Below are 18,392 nucleotides of genomic sequence, written 5' to 3'. Positions count from 1 at the left end.
AGCCTGCGCGTCCGGAGCCTGTGCTCCGCAGTGGGAGAGGCCACAACAGTGAGAGGCCTGCATACCGCAAAAAAAAAAAAAAAAAAAAAAAAAAAAAAAAAAAAAAAAAAAAAAAAAAAAAAAAAAAGGATGTCATGTACGGCACAGGGAATATAGCTTATATTTTATAATAGCTTGAAATGGAGTATAATCTATAAAACTATCAAATCACTATGCTGTACACAATTTAATATAATATCGTAAATCAACTATACTTCAAAAAAAAAAAAAAAAAGAAGAACCACAAACTATTAATAGTGGTGAGTTAAAAACTCCAGACAGGGCTTCCCTGGTGGCGCAGTGGTTGAGAGTCCGCCTGCCGATGCAGGGGACACGGGTTTGTGCCCCGGTCCGGGAAGATCCCACATGCCGCCGAGCGGCTGGGCCTGTGAGCCATGGCCATTCAGCCTGCGTGTCCGGAGCCTGTGCTCCACAATGGGAGAGGCCACAACAGTGAGAAGCCCATGTACCGCAAAAAAAAAAAAAAAAAAAAAAAAAAAAAAAAAAAACAACTCCAGACAGTAAGAACTGGGGCTGGGAACAGATGCAGAGTTTTTACCTTATATTCCTTATATACAGTATATATTTATGTACATTATAGTGTGGTCCTTTCAAAGAATGAGGAAGCTCCTAGGAAGAGATATGAAATGATCTTCAAGATAATGTGATCAAGAGGAAGAAAGCAAGCTGCAGGGGAAAAAAAATGTGTACAGTCTGCTAGCATATGTAAAAGAAACAGAGGGAAATAAGAATCCATATTTGTATTTGCGTAGAGATATTTTGCAAAAATCTATAAGAAATGATGGGAGGGGACCTGGGTGGAGGAGGAACAAGAGTTGGGCGGGGGTGGGGAGCTCTTTCCATTTTGCCCATTCTTTTCAGGTTTTGGATCATGTGACTGTATTACCTACTCAACAATTTGAATTATTTTTTAAAAATCTTCTGTGGTGGCCTTCCCTAGTGGCGCAGTGGTTGAGAGTCCGCCTGCCGATGCAGGGGACACGGGTTCGTGCCCCCGGTCCGGGAAGATCCCACATGCCGCGGAGCGGCTGGGCCCGTGAGCCATGGCCGCTGAGCCTGCACGTCCGGAGCTTGTGCTCTGCAATGGGAGAGGCCACAACAGTGAGAGGCCCGCATACCGCAAAAAAAAAAAAAATCTTCCGTGGAGATATAAATTTTAAAGATTTTAAAAAATGTGATGCAGGGACTTCCCTGGTTGCACAGTGGTTAAGACTCGCGCTCCCAATGCAAGGGGCCCAGGGTTCGATTCCTGGTCAGGGAACTAGGTCCCACATGCATGCTGCAACTAAGAGTTTGCATGCCACAACTAAGAAGCCCACGAGCTGCAACTAAGGAGCCCGCCTGCTGCAACTAAGACCCGGCACAGCCAAATAAATAAATAAATAAACAAATAAATAAAACTTTAAAAATTGCGATGCAAAAAACAATTTTAAATAAACAATAGGAAATGAAGGAAAGCATTCAGGAATGCAAAGGCAATATGTCCCAACATTTTATAACAGCATAACCCTGCTTCTGATGTAGGTTAACTGTAGAACTAAATTAGATGGCAAGCAGGTTGGAGCAGGATGAAAACATTGATGGCCCTCCTATTGCCTTATCTACACGGAAATTATCTTCATCAAGGAGGTCAAGCAGTTTTCTCTGTCTCTTCTCCCACTTGCCTACATGACCTACTTCACAGTCCTGGTGCATTAAAAACAAATATAACTCCTTCAAGTGTTCTGGGAAGAACTGTAGAGGCCAGAGATGGGGGGCTCCAGAAAGGCTGAATATCAGTATTATCACTGATGTTCTCATGACCATCATGTCTGTTTCCTGGGAGGCAAGGATCAGAGAAACTCATCAAGTTAGCCTGAGGCTGCTCAAACCTGAGGTCAAAACACCTGGGAGAAGAGGTCAACTCAAAGATCTGGCTGTTTCCACATACTCGGATTCATTCATCTGACAGCTATTTTTTGAGCACCCACCATATGCCAGGCCAGGGTGGGGACTAGGGTGAGGCAAAGAGGGTGCCTAGAGCATCCAAGGTAAGGGGTCTCCCTTGCTCCATCCTCATCTCTACACATGCCAGGCACTGTTCTAGGCACTGAGGATATAGCAGAGAATAAAACAAATAAATAGGGAGGAAAAAAAAAAAAGCTGAACAAATGATCAAGTCTTCATATTTTAGGGCTCTATATTATGGCGGTCAGTTGGTTCTGTTAGAAACAGAAGTTTTGCCCACCCTTCCCTTCGGAGGTACTAAATGACCTCATGTGCAGTTTTGCCTTGGTTGGTTTTTCACTCTGCTTCCCCAGGTTGTTCTTTGTGGCTCACGACTGGCTCAGACAATGGGACATCCCACTTCCGGAGTGCTTACCAATGCCTGGTGCTATAGATGCATGGACCACTCTCATCTATGCTGCACCCTGTAAAGTGAGACCCTTGACTGTCACCATCTTTCCAGGCTGAGGTCACGCACGGTTGGTGTGTAACCTGGGAGAGGTTGCAAAGTTAAAGAAGACTGTGGCCAAGATAAGATTTGACCTTGGTGTGGATCCAAATAGCCCCTGGGTGGGTGCCCTTCCCTGCTACACATTGTTACTTAAGATTGGTTGAGACTGGTTGACTCTTACTTCCTGGTGTGTGAACACGAGGTCAAGATACTGCCTTGAAATGCAGGCAGGGGCTGTTCCTTCTCCCTGTCAAGTGCTAATCCAGGTGAGCCTGAGATGCCAGCATTGCCCACCATCCTCCCTTTTGGTCCAGCCGCAAAGAAACGTTTTAGCTGAGCTTTGTGGTCCCGTCCACCATCGCAACTCAATCTGCCCCAAACCGTTACCTCCTTTCTCAGAATCTTCACCAAGTCACTTTAGCTAGAGTGTCCACAGCAATAATAACAGCCGACATGCCATGAGTCCTCCCTCCTCCCTTCCTTCGAACAACAGAATTATTACGTGACCGTCTACTATATGCCAAGCCCTGTGGTTAGCACTGAGACACACCAATGAACAAAAGTGGACATGGTTCCCATCCTCATGGAACCCATAGTCTATTGGAGGGAGACAGATTTCAATCAAATAATCGCTCTCAAATATTTAGACAGATACCACTGCACACTGGCATAACTGGTATGAAGAAGAGGTGCAGGGTGCTACTGGGGGAGTGGGTTAGTCCAAGGGGGCTTCTTTGAGGAAGGGAACTTTGAGTTGAAACCTATAGGATGAGGTAACTGTGTGAAGAAAAGCATTCCAGGCAGAGGGAACAGCATGGTCTGTAGGTAGCTGGGCGAGTAAAAGGAACTGAAGCCCTTGGTGCTGGAGGATGCTGAGCAAGGAGGAGGGTCCAGTGATGAGGCTGGAGAGGAAGAGAGAGTTCTACTTGGGAAAGGCCTTGAGGTCAGTCTACAAGCCCTGGTGGGGCACGTCTTTGGGGTCTTACATAGGGAATTCATTCATTTTGCGTTCAGTCAAGTCCGCCCTGGCTGCAGTTGGAGAACCCACTGGAGGAAGTAAGAGTGGATGGGAAGGAACTTCCCAGGCGCTCGAGTGATTAAGACTCCACGTTTCCACTGCAGGGGGCACGGGTTCCATCCCTGGTTGGGGAACTAAGATCCCTCATGGCGTGCGGTGTGGCAAAAAAAAAAAAAAAAAAGGAGTGGATGGAAGACCAGTGAGGAAGTTCCTGCCAATCTACAATCTATAGCTGAGACAGTGGTGGGATCGATGGAGGTGCAGACAGATGGGTTTCTGCCGTAGCATGGAGGTTTGGCGATAGAGCACAGCAGGGGTGAGCAGAGGACTGAGGGATCCCTGGCCTCCGGCTAAAGCAACTAGAACAACTGTAGGTCCTGCAGCGACCTTCCAGTGACCTTCCCAAATGCAAACCATCCGTCCCTCCCTTGCATGGGTGAGAAATGACCTAGGAGTCTATTCGTTGAAGAAAGACTCTGTGGTCCTCTTTGGTTTTCTCTATGCTAATTAAAATGCCCAGTGGAAAGTGGTTTTGGCCAGTGACATGAATGATGTCCAGAAACTAGCATTTCCTTCTCTTTGTGTCTCTTGCATTCTCAAAAGACACACTATCAGGGCCAATATACAAGAATGAACCGATCAGAAACAATTCTCAAGTCATTTGACGCTTACTTTCATCAGCAAATAAAAACTGCTTCTGTTACCACCGCTGATGCTTGGAATTCAATGGAATCAATTTAGGAAGGTCTCAGAGGCTTCCCAGGTTGAAAAATCAATTAAAATGGGTTTTCTTTCATAAAAGTTGATAGTATCAATATGTATACACTGTTCATTAGGTTCGCAAGGCCTTAACCGTGTTACCTTCCCAAATGGCCTGGCCAGGAAAAAATGTGACTTCCAAAACAATAAGTAGATATGCTTTCATTTATAGAAAAACAAAACAAATAAAACCCAAAAAGATACCCAAATTCAGCAGTATCAGCATCATCTAGGAGACTGTTAGAAACGGGGAAGCTGAGATCTCACCCCAGACACACTGAATTAGATCCTGCCTTTTTTTCCCTCTTTTTTGGCTGCACCACGCAGCTTGTAGGATCTTAGTTCCCTGACCAGGGACTGAACCCGGCCCAGCAGTGAAAGCGCCGGGTCCTAACCACTGCACCGCCAGGGAATTCCCTCAGATCCTACATTTTAACAAAATCCACAGGTGAGTTTTCAGCACGTAAAAGTTTCACACGCACTATGGTAAGCTTTTCTATTTATATATACACATATGAACACCTATTTGTGTATTCTATCTATCTGGACCTACACAGAAATATGTATGTGAATCGAAATGTAAATGCATAGACAGGTCTGGAATTACATGCACTCACTCACAGTGGTTAACTCTGAGAAGGAGAGAATGTGGAGGTGAAGGGTAGGGGGTTGAGAATTCAAAGGGGACTTTCACGTTTTACCATGTATCCTTCTGGATTGTTTATTTATTGGTTTAAGCTACAGGGGGAACGTGTCCATGTATTATTTGGGTAACCTAACTGTAAATATTAAGGTAGGGAAAAATAGAAGGCATGAAAACCTAGCCCTATAAATAACAACGAACATCTCAAGTCTTCCCTCTCCGCCCATGGGCTAATAACAAACTCTTTGACCCACCATTTCCACTTGGAGGGCCGCCCCTGCAGAATTACTCACACATGTGTGAAATGACGTCCCATCAAGATGAGCCAAGGCAGCACTGTTTGTAATAGCGAAAGATCAAAGGCGACCTAAACGCCCATCAACTGGGGACGGTTAAATAGGTTAAGGTACATTTACAGTGGAACAGTATGCAGCCATAGAAAAGATTGATGAGCGCTCTGTGTACTGAGATGAAACAATGGCCAAGATCAATGTGTCGTCCATGGGAGAAAGTACCAAACAATCTGTAAGGTACGTTAACACTGTGTAAGGAAAGTTGGAAAAGGAATCTATGTTTATATTTGCTGATGCACGCATAATACATCTCCCAATATTATAACGCACAAAATAAACTAGAAGGGGTTGACTCTGAGAAGGCAAACAGGTGACTGCGGAACAGTAGTTAAGAGAGACTTTTCACTGTTTGTTATACTCTGTGATTTTTGAACCACTTGGAAGCATTACCTCGCCAAAACTTTACTAAAACAAGAACAAAACAAAACAAACAGAAGCCTCTAGGGTTCTCTTTATTCCTCTGAGAATCCTTACTCGTGGGAACTACATCTGGGGAACTCATTGTGAATCTAATAACCCAGGGGCTTGGTTTCTCACGAAAAGAAGGCTGCTTTGCATGGAAGAAGAGAGACGGTCCCCATCCTAACGGAACACGCACATCCCCCAATGCCCCCCCCACCTTTATTACCATTTTGTCCTTTGCTTCTCTCATTTTATGTGACTCAACCTTTTTTCTTAAAGGTCCCACTAGTTTTCTTTAAAGAGAGTAACCCAAATCAAAATCTTTGTAATCTTCCTCTTAAACCATCCCCCCATCTCATTTAAAAAACAATAAAGATCTTATTCTAGGATTAAAATGATGAATAGGAAATAGCTGTTTTCATCCTTCTTTTCCCCACCCCTCAACTATGGAAATAACACTAAGTAAAACTAAAAGTGAACAGAAACAGCAGACAAGGAAAATATGTCCAAATCAGGACGTTGCATATCCTTCGTAGCCCACAAACCTAGTACCCAGGGGAAAAATTCTATCGAAAAACACAAGTTTTTAAAAAGTGGCACATGCTTGTTACGAAAAACGCCTCAATCATTTTCAGAGTAGAGGAGCCAGAAATACCTCGTTGTTTTGCTAGCAATTGCCTTATATTTCTCATGCTTTCCTGAGATCTGAATTATGCTTGAGAAAAAGAAGAGAACAAGACAGAAAATAATGCTTGCTTAGGTAAATATAATCAGCCAAGGAAAGCTTCCTAGAAGAAGCATAATTCACTGAGTCCCAGTTTATAGAGGGAATCCCCAAACAAAGGACTTTTGTCAGGGGATCAGTCTGGAGCCCACCATAACTTAGCATACAATGGGACAGCTTCATAAAAGAGCTTTCCAAGTTCCATCTTGGTTATCAAGGAGCACGCAAGGGGGGGAGGTGAGAGAGAGAGAAAGGAATAAACATCTGGAATGTTCGCAACTATCTTCCTAGTTAGCATTCATGAATGCATGAAAGGTTTCTTATCAGCCTGAGTTCCACGCATTTTTCAAAATAAGAAGCTTCTGCTATTTTCTTCTAGATCAAGAGAGGTCCAGGGCATTTGTAAATTCATGTAAATACCTTTGCAATGAATGTTAGCGTTTCAATGAATGTCTCATTGTTTGTGTTAAATGACCAGGTGTAATAAACAGCCCTTTAAATTTATCTATCTATCTATCTATAATACACAGATAATATATATACATTTAATTTTTGAAATGTTCAAAAATTAAATGTGCAATTATCGATTTTGTTAAGAACAGAATCTTTTGCTCTTGGGATTGAAAGACTCCTAAAAACTAAGTCCAGGTCAGTGGCAGGTGCCGGTTAGCATAATGATACATTTTGTACCCATTTATGAATTCTGTATTTTCTTTAGCTGGTGCAAAGCTCTGTGGGTTCTTTAATCTAGTGCCCCAGAAGCCTATAAAAATATCCCTGAAAATTTAGGCAAATCAACACTTGGCTTTCTAGTGAATCTGACCCTACCTGCTGTCCAGTTCCATTTGCTATTCATCTTAAGGCATATTTCTGATTTCTCCTTGTCATTCTGTCCTTGTAGCCTCAGGAGGTGAGGGGCAGGCTCAGAGGGGGGTGGGGGGGTAGGAGTTTGGCTCCAGGTGTGACAATTAATCTTCAAGTATTTCTTAATCTTCCACTGTATGTAAATACTCTATGGATAAAGAGAAATATAAAACAAAATCCCTTCAGGAGATTGCAAATGAATTCTGTGGATTAGGTTAGTAGGCTGTATAAGAGAAGATTCTTGACCTAGGCATATAAGAAAAATGCACATGTAAATTATTATGAGATATCTTTTTTTTTCATTTATCAGATTAGCAGATATGAAAGTTTGATAACACTGTCTTTGCAAAGCATGGGGCCGTGGGCTCTCATAGATGGCCTTGGTGGGTGGGAGGCTGGGAGTAAACATTGGTTCAACCTCCTTGGGGGTGTATTTGGAAACATTTACTAAAAGAAAAGATGTACATATCCTTTGACCTAGTAATTATTCTGCTGGAAATTTATCCTACAGACCCTCTATTCAACACATGACAAATGATATATGTTCAAGGAAATACATGACAACATTGTATGTAAAAGCTAAATAATGGAAACAACCAAAATGTCCATTAGAGGAAACTGTCAAAATAAGTTATGGTCACCTATAACATGGCATTGTATTTCTGCAGCTGGAGGCATCTGTGTTTGGACTGATATGGAATATTCTATCCGTGGTGGAGTGAAATGAAAAAGTGAGCTGCCAAACCGTGTTTTGGATGCTACCAATTCAGTTGAGTGGAAAAAAAATATTAGGTTGAACCATATGAAAGTGCCAATATTAGATCATTTTCGACATATAAACACAATTCAATAAGATTCATTACTATATGTATTTTAAATATATTTATATAGTATATATTTATATAAATATATTTTTTATATGTTTTTTAAACAAACTTTCAGTTTTGAGATATGTGTAGATTCATATACAGTTGCAAGAATTAATACAAAGAGAGCCCAGGGCTTCCCTGGTGGCGCAGTGGTTGAGAGTCCGCCTGCCGATGCAGGGGACATGGGTTCGTGCCCCGGTCCGGGAGGATCCCACATGCCGCGGAGCGGCTGGGCCCATGACCCATGGCCACTGAGCCTGTGCGTCCGGAGACTGTGCTCCGCAACGGGAGAGGCCACAGCAGTGAGAGGCCCGCGTACCCCAAAAAAAAAAAAAAAAAAAAAAAAAAAAAGAGAGCCCAAGTACTTCCCATAATGGTAACATCTTACAAAATTTTAGTATAATTATCACAGCCAGGATGTCGACACTGATACAGTCGAGATACAGAACGTTTCCATCTGTTCTGACAAGGATCCTGTATGTTGTCGTTTTATAGCCACACCCACTTTCCTCCCACCTAACCCCCTCCTTTTTTTTTTTTAATTTTTATTTATTTATTTGGTTGCATTGGGTCTTAGCTGCAGTATGCGGGACCTTCGTCGTGGCATGCGGGATCTTTGTTTTTCGTTGTGGCACACAGGCTCTTCGCTGTGGCGCTCAGGCTTCTCTAGTTGTGGCTCGTGGGCTCCAGAGCGTGCAGGTTCAGTAGTTGTGGCTCGTGGGCTTAGTTTCCCCGTGGCATGTGGGACCTTTGTTCCCCAATCAGTGATTGAACCCGCGTCCTCTGCATTGGAAGGCGGATTCTTAACCACTGGACCACCAGGAAACTCTCCCGACCCCCTCCTTAACCCCAGGCAACCTCTGATCTGTTCTACATTGCTACAGTTTTGTCATTTCAAGGACATTAAGTAAATGGGATTATATAGTATGTAACTTTTGAGATTGGCTTTTTTCATGCATATAATCCTCTGGAGGTTCATCCAGGTTGTTGATTGTATCAAGAGCTTGCTCCTTTTCAGTGTTGGGTCCTGTTCCACAGAATGGATGTGCCAGTTTAACCATTTACCTGCTAAGGCACATCTGGGCCTACAGTGAATAAAGCGGCTATGAACATTCAGGTACAGGTTTTTGTAGGAACATAAGTTTTCATTTCTCTGGGATAAATGCCAGGAGTGCCTTGCTGGGACATATTGTGGTTGCATGTTTAGTTTTTCAAGAAACTGCCGAACTAGTTTTCTGAAGCGGCTGTAACTTCTGACATTCCTACCAGCACCGTATGGGTGAACTAGTTTCTCCATATACTCACTGGCATTCGGTATGTGGTTTTTTTTCCTTGCTGTTGTTGTTTTTTTGGCCATTCCCATAGGTGAGTAGTGATATTTACTTGTGATCTTATTTTGCATTTTCCTGATACCTAATAATGCTGAATATCTTTCATGTGCGTGTTTGTCCTCTGTATATCCTCTATTGGTGAAATCTCTGTCTTCTGCCCATTTTCTAACTGGTATGTTTATGTTAGTGTTGAGTTTTGAGAGTTCCTTATATATTCCACCACCACAGAGAGACTTCACATTGGATACTACTGTCAGGTATGTGATTTGCAAATATTTTCTACAGGCTCTAGCTTGTCTTTTCATCCTCTTAATAAGGTCTTTTACAAAGCAAAAGCCTTTACTTTTTTTTTTTGTGGTACGCGGGCCTCTCACTGTTGTGGCCTCTCCCGTTGCGGAGCACAGGCTCCAGACGCGCAGGCTCGGCGGCCATGGCTCACGGGCCCAGCCGCTCCGCGGCATGTGGGATCCTCCTGGACCAGGGCACGAACCCGTGTCCCCTGCAACAGCAGGCGGACTCTCAACCACTGCGCCACCAGGGAAGCCCAGCCTTTACTTTTAATGATGTCCAATTTATCACTTTTTCCTTTTATGGGTTGTGCTTTTGGTGTCAAGTCTAAGAACTCTTTGCCTACACCTAGATCCTGAAGATTTTCTCCCACGTTTGTTTCTGAAAGTTTGACGGTTTATATTATTTCCCAAACATGCTCTCCAGAACATCTAAAGATGATGGCAGAGCTGGCAGCAGGGGATGTTGAGGTGACCAGGTTTGGCCAAGTCTCCATTTATATCATGGAGAGCAAGGAAGCATATGTGAAGCTAAGAAGAAGTGATTCCTCACCTCTTCTTTCTTTTTGACCTTGTACTTTGTAATTACAATAAGTTCTTCCAGAAAAACCAGCAAGTTCCCTTCAGGAAGATAATTCAGACTTCTCCATATTACTAGCAGGCAACAACGTTAGGGATTTCAAAGGACAAAGGACCTTTCAACACATCACCTTGATAACAGTGGTAGGAATTAAATAATAGTTATAATATAATTATTGATAATGTAATTATTAATACTAAGAATGAGTAATAATTATCTATCTTTGTCCAACATGTCTCAGTTATCACACCAAGCACTTTGCACCTACTCTTATTGGGGGCTCCAGGGAATCCCAGGAGGAATATGCTATTAGTATAATTCCCTTTCATAGCTAAGGCAACGAAGGCCCTGAGAAGTGAAGTGGCCTGCAAAGGTCACGACCTGTAGTGGGGGAGAATGGGATTGTGAATCACAGAGCACAGGCTTCAGAGGTGCCTTTGAAAATCACACCTGAAGAGTATCCACAACATTTAGTATCTGTGCTGGGACATCTGGCAATCTATATCCAAACAAATGGACCTTTCCCTCACACCACATACAAAAAGTAACTCAAAATGACGCAGTGACCTAAACACAGAAGCTAAAACCCTAGCCACTGTGGGAGAAAACATGACCTTGGATTTGGCAATGGATTCTTACGTGACACAAAAAGCATGAACAACAAAAGACAGAATAAATTTGGACATCATCAAAATTTAAAACTTTGTGCATCAAAGGACAGCATCTAGAAAAAGACAACTCCAAGTCCTGACGGCCTCATCCGTGACTAGTTTAGGCCTGGGCATGTCATGAAATCCTGCCTAAGGAGGGATGAGGTGACTTCTGCTGGGAATGGGTGCTTCTGTAACCGAGATTCTTGCTTAGAGATTCACAGAAGAAATATATTTCTTCTAGACATCATCATGTTTGCATGTGATTCCTAGAACAAGGGTGGCTCTAGAACACTGGGCAATCGTGAGGTGAGCCACCAAGAGCAGAGGAGACACATATTACGTCAGAATGGAAGGAGAAGAGAAACCTGGATCTTTAATCCATTGTTCAGATACTAAATTAGTCTCCTTTTTTTTTTTTTGGCGGTACACGGGCCTCTCACTATTGTGGCCTCTCCCGTTGCGGAGCACAGGCTCCGGACGCGCAGGCTCAGCGGCCATGGCTCACGGGCTCAGCCGCTCCGCGGCATGTGGGATCTTCCCGGACCGGGGCACGAACCCGTGTCCCCTGCATCGGCAGGCGGACCTTCAACCACTGCGCCACCAGGGAAGCCCTAAATTAGTCATCTTTGAGCCATCTTAACTTGGCACGCTCTGTTAATGTGATACAATAAATTTTCCTTATTGTTAAATGGTAAAAAAAAAAAAAAAAAGAAAAAAGAAAACTCACTGAATGGGAAAAAATAATTGCAAATACTATTTCTGATAAGGGTCTAGTATCTAAAATATATTTTAAAAAAAAAACAACGCTTATGGGCTTCCCTGGTGGCGCAGTGCTGAAGAATCTGCCTGCCAATGCAGGGGACACAGGTTTGATCCCTGGTCCAGGAAGATCCCATGCGCCACAACTACTGAGCCCGCAGGCCTAGAGCCCGTGCTCTGCAACAAGAGAAGCCACTGCAATGAGAAGACTGTGCACTGCAACGAAGAGTAGCCCCCGCTCACCGCAACTAGAGAAAGCCCACACGCAGCCAAAAATTAAAAAACAAACAAACAAAACGAGGGCTATAAATACAATGGAATATTAGTCAGCCATAGAAAGGAATAAAGTACTGATACATGCTACAATGTGGATGAATCTCAAAAACATGACAGTAAGTGAAAGGAGCCAGACATAAAAAGCCATGTGTTACAGGATTCCCTTATATGAGATATCCGGAATAGGTAAGTCCATAGAGACAGAATGCAGATTGGTGGTTGACGGGGGTGGTGGGAGGGGGAAACACAGAGCAACTGCTTAATGGATATGGGATTTTCTTCTCAAGTGACGAAAATGTTTTGTATTCGACAGAGGTCGTGGTTGCACAGTACTGCAAAGGTACTAAATGCCCCTGGATTGTTCACTTTAAAATAGTTAATTTTATGTCCTATGAATTTCACATCAATTTTTGAAATTATCATTTGATTCCAGGGGTTTGGAGATTAGCTGCCCCTCACTGTGGATTTCTACTGTCTTCAGGGCAGGGATAAGAAAGGGAAGAGCAAAATGGACATATCTCCTTTAGGAAAGATATTACAATTTATTCGATACTAATATCTCAAGTCACTTGGCTTCCCATGTCACAGAGCACTGGACTTAGAACCTGAAGAAGAAATGCTTCCCAATATTTGACCTTGAGTGAGACACTTAGACTTTCTGAGCCACTGTTTCAGGGAGGCAGCCCCGCTCCACTGGCAGCTGTGGGATTTGGGAGGCAATAACGGATGCAGGTTGGATTGTTCCTTCTTTCTCTCATATTCCACAGGCTATCAGGGTGCAGACATGGCTGCAAGCAGAGGGAGCATCGGCCCAGGGTTGCAGAGGCACCAAAGAACTGGTCGGTTCTGTCCATTTCACCCGGGAACTAGTCAATGGGGTGAAACCATCAAATTGGCCTTTGCCAACAAACAAGAGGTTGTCAGGTTCAGGGACTGCCAGATGTCTTGGCGTGGGCAGATGCAGCTATGACAACCGCGCCATTCAGGCTGCCTGCTCTCACAAAGGCTTTACCGGGACGGATGGACCCCTGGCCCTTGAAGACAACAAGACATCGGATAAGAAGCTCTTTACATGTGACAGAGAACACATTTCAACAGCCCAGAGAGGTGGAATTATCACAGAGTGGTGTAAAAGAAGCAAAATAATTTTGGATAAACCATGAAGGAATTTTATTACCCAGTGATGTTATAAATCAACTTCTCTGTAAGTGCAATAAAACAATTGTTTAGTCTGCATGATTCATACCACAAACGTTAGGATTCTGGGTTTTGATCTTATTGCTGCAATAAACTGTCTAGACAGCAATTAACAAACTGTTTTTCCTTCAGATGTTTGGAGTGCCAGTACAGCGGGAATCGGCACTTAGAAATACAGGGGCTTCTTCCTGGCTCCTATTAATTATCGGGTTGGGGTGAGTGGGAAAAGCCCAAAATCATCAGAATTAGCCCCCTAGATGTGTCCTTCTCTCTCGAGGGTCATGCAACACCACATAACGCTGATTTATAATTGGCAGGAAACCTAAATATTCAGATTTTTTCTTGGCTTGTTATTTTAGTGTCAATTTAGAAAGAGGTTGCCACAGGGAGATCAACTCAATGCTTTGTGACAACTTAGAGGGATGGGATAGGGAGGGTGGGAGGGAGGCTCAAGAGGGAGGGGATTTGAGGATATGTGTATCCATATAGCTGATTCAATTTGTTGTAGAGCAGAAACTAACATAACATTGTAAAGCAATTATACTCCAATAAAGATGTGAAAAAAAAAAAAAAAACAGCATGAAAAGTCTAAGCTAGGCACCTCAGATCCTTTGGGAGATAGAAAGAGATGGGCTGTATTTTAACAGTGACAATCCGTGACTATTGAGGGTCCCCCAAGGGGCAGGTGACCCGCACAGTATTTAAGTCAGCCTTCACAATAGTCCTATGAGAGGTGCGGCTGAGGGTATCAAAACTCTGAAGGAGAAGTAACTTTGCTGGAGGTGGTAAGACTAGGATGAAATGAACTCTATTTGGTTCTGCAGCCCTCTCTCTTCCCACCAGGTCACATTGTCTAAACTGATGGAAAACAAATACACCAGATTCTAAAAGCAACTAAGTTTAAAGTCCCATGAGCACAGGGCTTTCATCGGTTGGCTACTCTGTATCACATATGCTGCTTTCAAATTACTGATGAATGAATGTCCCTGGTACTGGTGGATAGGGATGTGGGCTGAGAGAGAAAAACTAGAAACCACCTAAATGTCAATCAATAGGGAACTAAACTATTAAGCCATGGGATATATCCAAACTCTAGCTAGAATAAAGAAATATTCTGCGGGAGTTAAAGAGAAAGAGACAGGTTTATATAGACTTGGGAAACTCTACATATATTACTGAGTGACTTAGAACAAGTTGCAAGACAAAACACAGAAAACACAAAACAATGCATAATTACGGACATGCATTGGAAAAGTCCTGGAAACCTACATTCCGAATGGATGGCTGGGGTTTCTAATGGGGGAGGGGAGGAAAAGAAGATGGGCAAGCAGGTCATCAAAGGGGACTTTAGTCCTATTTGGAATATTTTAGCTTTTTTGCAGAGAATATATTCATGTATTATTAATGAACCTAAAAATTAATTAAAGAAAAGGAGGAAGTCCATCTATAGAAGAATAGCTAGATAAATTGTAACACAAACCACCCATGAAATACAATGCAGCATTAAAAATAGTGAGGCAGATCCATGACGACCCTGCAGAAATCCCTCCAAGTCTCACAACTAAGTAAAAAGAGCAAGTGGCAGAAACACTTTACACGGAATGATTGTATTCATGTAAAAAGAAATTCTAGAAGGATACACACAAAGTGGTTATTTCCGGGGAGAGTAATGGCCTATGGGGCACTAAAGGTAAGCTTTGAGTTATTTATTTATTGTTTTTTTTTTTTTTTTTTTGCGGTACGCGGGCCTCTCACTGTTGTGGCCTCTCCCGTTGCGGAGCAACAGGCTCCGGACGCGCAGGCTCAGTGGCCATGGCTCACGGGCCCAGCCGCTCCGCGGCACGTAGGATCCTCCCACACCGGGGCACGAACCCGTGTCCCCTGCATCGGCAGGCGGACTCTCAACCACTGCGCCACCAGGGAAGCCCTATTTATTGTTTTTGAATTTTATTTTACTTATTTTTTTATACAGCAGGTTCTTATGTTATCCATTTTATACATATTAGTGTATATACGTCAATCCCAATCTCCTCATCACACTACCAGCATTCCCCCGCCACTTCCCCCGCTCTGATTTACTTTTAACTCTATATTTGAATAACTTTTTCTAAATAAAGATGAATTACCTATGTAGCTTCAATTTTGTAATGAATAATAGAAACAAAAAAAAATTTTTTTTAATATTTATTTATTTATTTTTGGCTGTGTTGGGTCTTTGCTGCTGCACACGGGCTTTCTCTAGTTGCGGCGAGTGGGGGCTACTCTTCATTGTGGTGCGTGGGCTTCTCATTGCAGTGACCTTCTTTTGTTGCAGAGCACAGGCTCTGGGCGCGCGGGCTTCAGTAGTTGTGGCACGTGGGCTCAGTGGTTGCGGCTCGCGGGCTCTAGAGCACAGGCTCAGTAGTTGTGGCACACGGGCTTAGTTGCTCCGTGGCATGTGGGGTCTTCCCAGATCAGGGCTTGAACCCGTGCGCCCTGCATTGGCAGGCAGATTCTTAACCACTGCGCCACCAGGGACGTCCCAAAGGAAAAAAAAATTTAAGAAAACAAGAGCTAACATTAAATTGAGGTTACCGGTGGCCAGACACTGTGAGAATGTTTCCCAACCACCCTATAAGATATAAATGTCTACTCTAATTTTACAGAGGAGGAAACTGAGGCACAGAGGTGAAATCAGTCGTCTAAGGCCACACAGAGTCAGAATCAGGCACCCAGGCTGATTGATTCACTTCCCCATCACTGCCTCTTGGCACAGTGGGGACTCTGTCCTGTCCTGGCCAAAGGTGAGTATAAATCTTAAACTGAACAGTCTGGGAAAAGGACTTCACAATCATCCAGTCCATGCTACTCACTGGACCCATAGGATTCTGAGGTCTGGAGAGCCCAAGTGAGTTCTATGGTCACACGGGGACAACCAGGGGAAGAATCCACTTTCTACCTAGGCTCTCTGACCACAGCTCCATCCATAGTTTTGCTAGCCCTTTTACGGTCAAGGGCCCCAAAACAACTTATAAGTTGGAATCTCCTTGAACACCCACACTATATATATATATATATATTTTTTTTTTTTTTTTTCCTCTTAATGCTCCAATCTCCATTGTCTGATTTGCAAAGCAATGGGAAGAAAACTTTCCGTTTGTTGCTGGAAAAGGTAAAACTGGACACATCAGTTTTGTTCTTGTTTAGCTTTTGAATATCCTTTAAGAAAAGTCTGCCTGCAGACAAACCATTCATTCATTTATTCATCATATATTCAGCATCAGGATATAATGGTTCAGCATGCTCACTCGGGAGTCAGGCAGAATTTTATGTCATTTTGGGTTTGTGACTTAGCTCTCCTGAAGCTTATTTTCCATATATTGAACATGGTGGGGAAGATGAAATTAAATAATCTGTGTAAATTTCCTGGCACATAATAAGGGCTTAAAAATGTTCATATTATTGGTCTTCCCCGGTGGCGCAGTGGTTAAGAATTGCCTGCCAATGCAAGGGACACGGGATCGAGCCCTGGCCCAGGAAGATCCCACATGCCGCAGAGCAGCTAAGTCCGTGAGCCACAACTACTGAAGCCCGCGTGCCTAGAGCCCGTGCTCTGCAACAAGAGAAGCCACTGCAATGAGAAGCCCGCGCACCGCAACGAAGAGTAGCCTCTGCTCGCTGCAACTAGAGAAAGCCTGTGTGCAGCAACAAACACCCAGTGCAGCCAAAAATAAATAAATAAATAAATAATTTAAAATTTCACTATTATTACCTGTCATCCATCCATCCATCCATGTATTCACTCACTTACCATCCCTCTATCCATCCATGTATCCATCCTCCCTCCCTCTCTGTTTCCCTCCCTCCTTCCTTCTTCCTGTTTCCTTTCCATGCATCTACTCATCATTCCAAACTCCCTTCTTTCTCTTTCTTCCTACCTTCCTTCCATACACTTATCTCTCCATCCATCCATCCATCTATCCATCATCCACTCATTCATGCCTCCCTTGCCTGGTGCTCTATGCCAGATTGTTGAGATTACAAAAACAAATAAAACATAACCCCTGACTCCGTGGAGATCCCAGTTTAGATGAAAAGACAGAATTAGGCCTCTGGCGGTAGGGAGTATTTCATCCTGAAGGGAACAGAGAGAGAAAATCTGGGAAACTGTTTAACTTCCGCCCCTGCCCTGGCAGATGTTTAGGAAGATATGTGATCCCTACTCATCTCCCAGGGCTCTTGATGGCTAAGAGCTCAGTGGATGAACACGGCTTAATCAACACTGTCGGTAACAGTGCGATGCTACACCTTTTGTCAAAGGGCCCCCACCAAACAAACAAACAGCATAATTTGGGTTCAAGGGTGACAGTCTATCACGCTCTTCAAAAGTAAAAGCTCCTCTGGCTTTCTTCCACATCTTCCCTGCTTCTTTCCACGAACTCCCTCACCTCCATTTTGTACCAAATACCATATGCATTGAGAGGATACTGCCCAGGCCACCCTGGGGATTGTTGCCTTATTTATAGAGAAAACAGGACTCCTTAGATTAACAGGATTTGTAAAGGAAAGCTCTCCTAGAAAGGAATTCCAGGTTTCTCTCTTGAGGGCCGAGCAGCAGCAGGGCTGGGGGCTGCAGTAACTCTCCAGAGAAACTGACTCTTAAATTTCCCCCCTGGCGACAATTCAATGGCAGGGAAGCATTTCACATACCATCTTTTGCCTCAGCCTCTAGGAGCTGCCATTTTTCATCCTGGCCCTTAACAGGGCCTGGACACTGGTCACTGGCCCTGTCCTTATGAGACTCAGTGTCTATCAGGAGAGACTGAAGAAAGAAGCTTGGAATTACCATGAGCTGTTATTAAGTATTTGAATGTGAGGTATTGGGCCTGTTCTATTTGTAGAATAGAATTTGGGTTGTAAGTGACAGAAACAAGATTAAGCCAGACAGGGATTTTTCACATTATAAAACTGGTTGAGCATGAACTAACCCATTTGACCTTCACAACACCCTGTAGGACTGCCTCCCTCCTCTAACCACCTCCCCGCTTCTACCTTCGTACCCCACAGTCTGTTCATGCAGCCAGAGGGATCCTGTTAAAACCCAAATGAGCCTGCATCCCTCTTCTGCTCCAAACCCTCCCCTGGCTCTCACCCCACTCAGAGTAAAAGCCAAAATCTTGACTATGATATGCAAGACCCAT

The sequence above is a fragment of the Phocoena sinus genome, chromosome 15, assembly GCF_008692025.1.
Source record: "Phocoena sinus isolate mPhoSin1 chromosome 15, mPhoSin1.pri, whole genome shotgun sequence".
NCBI classification, from domain to species: Eukaryota; Metazoa; Chordata; class Mammalia; order Artiodactyla; family Phocoenidae; genus Phocoena; species Phocoena sinus.
Note: the sequence above shows the minus strand (reverse complement) of the source record.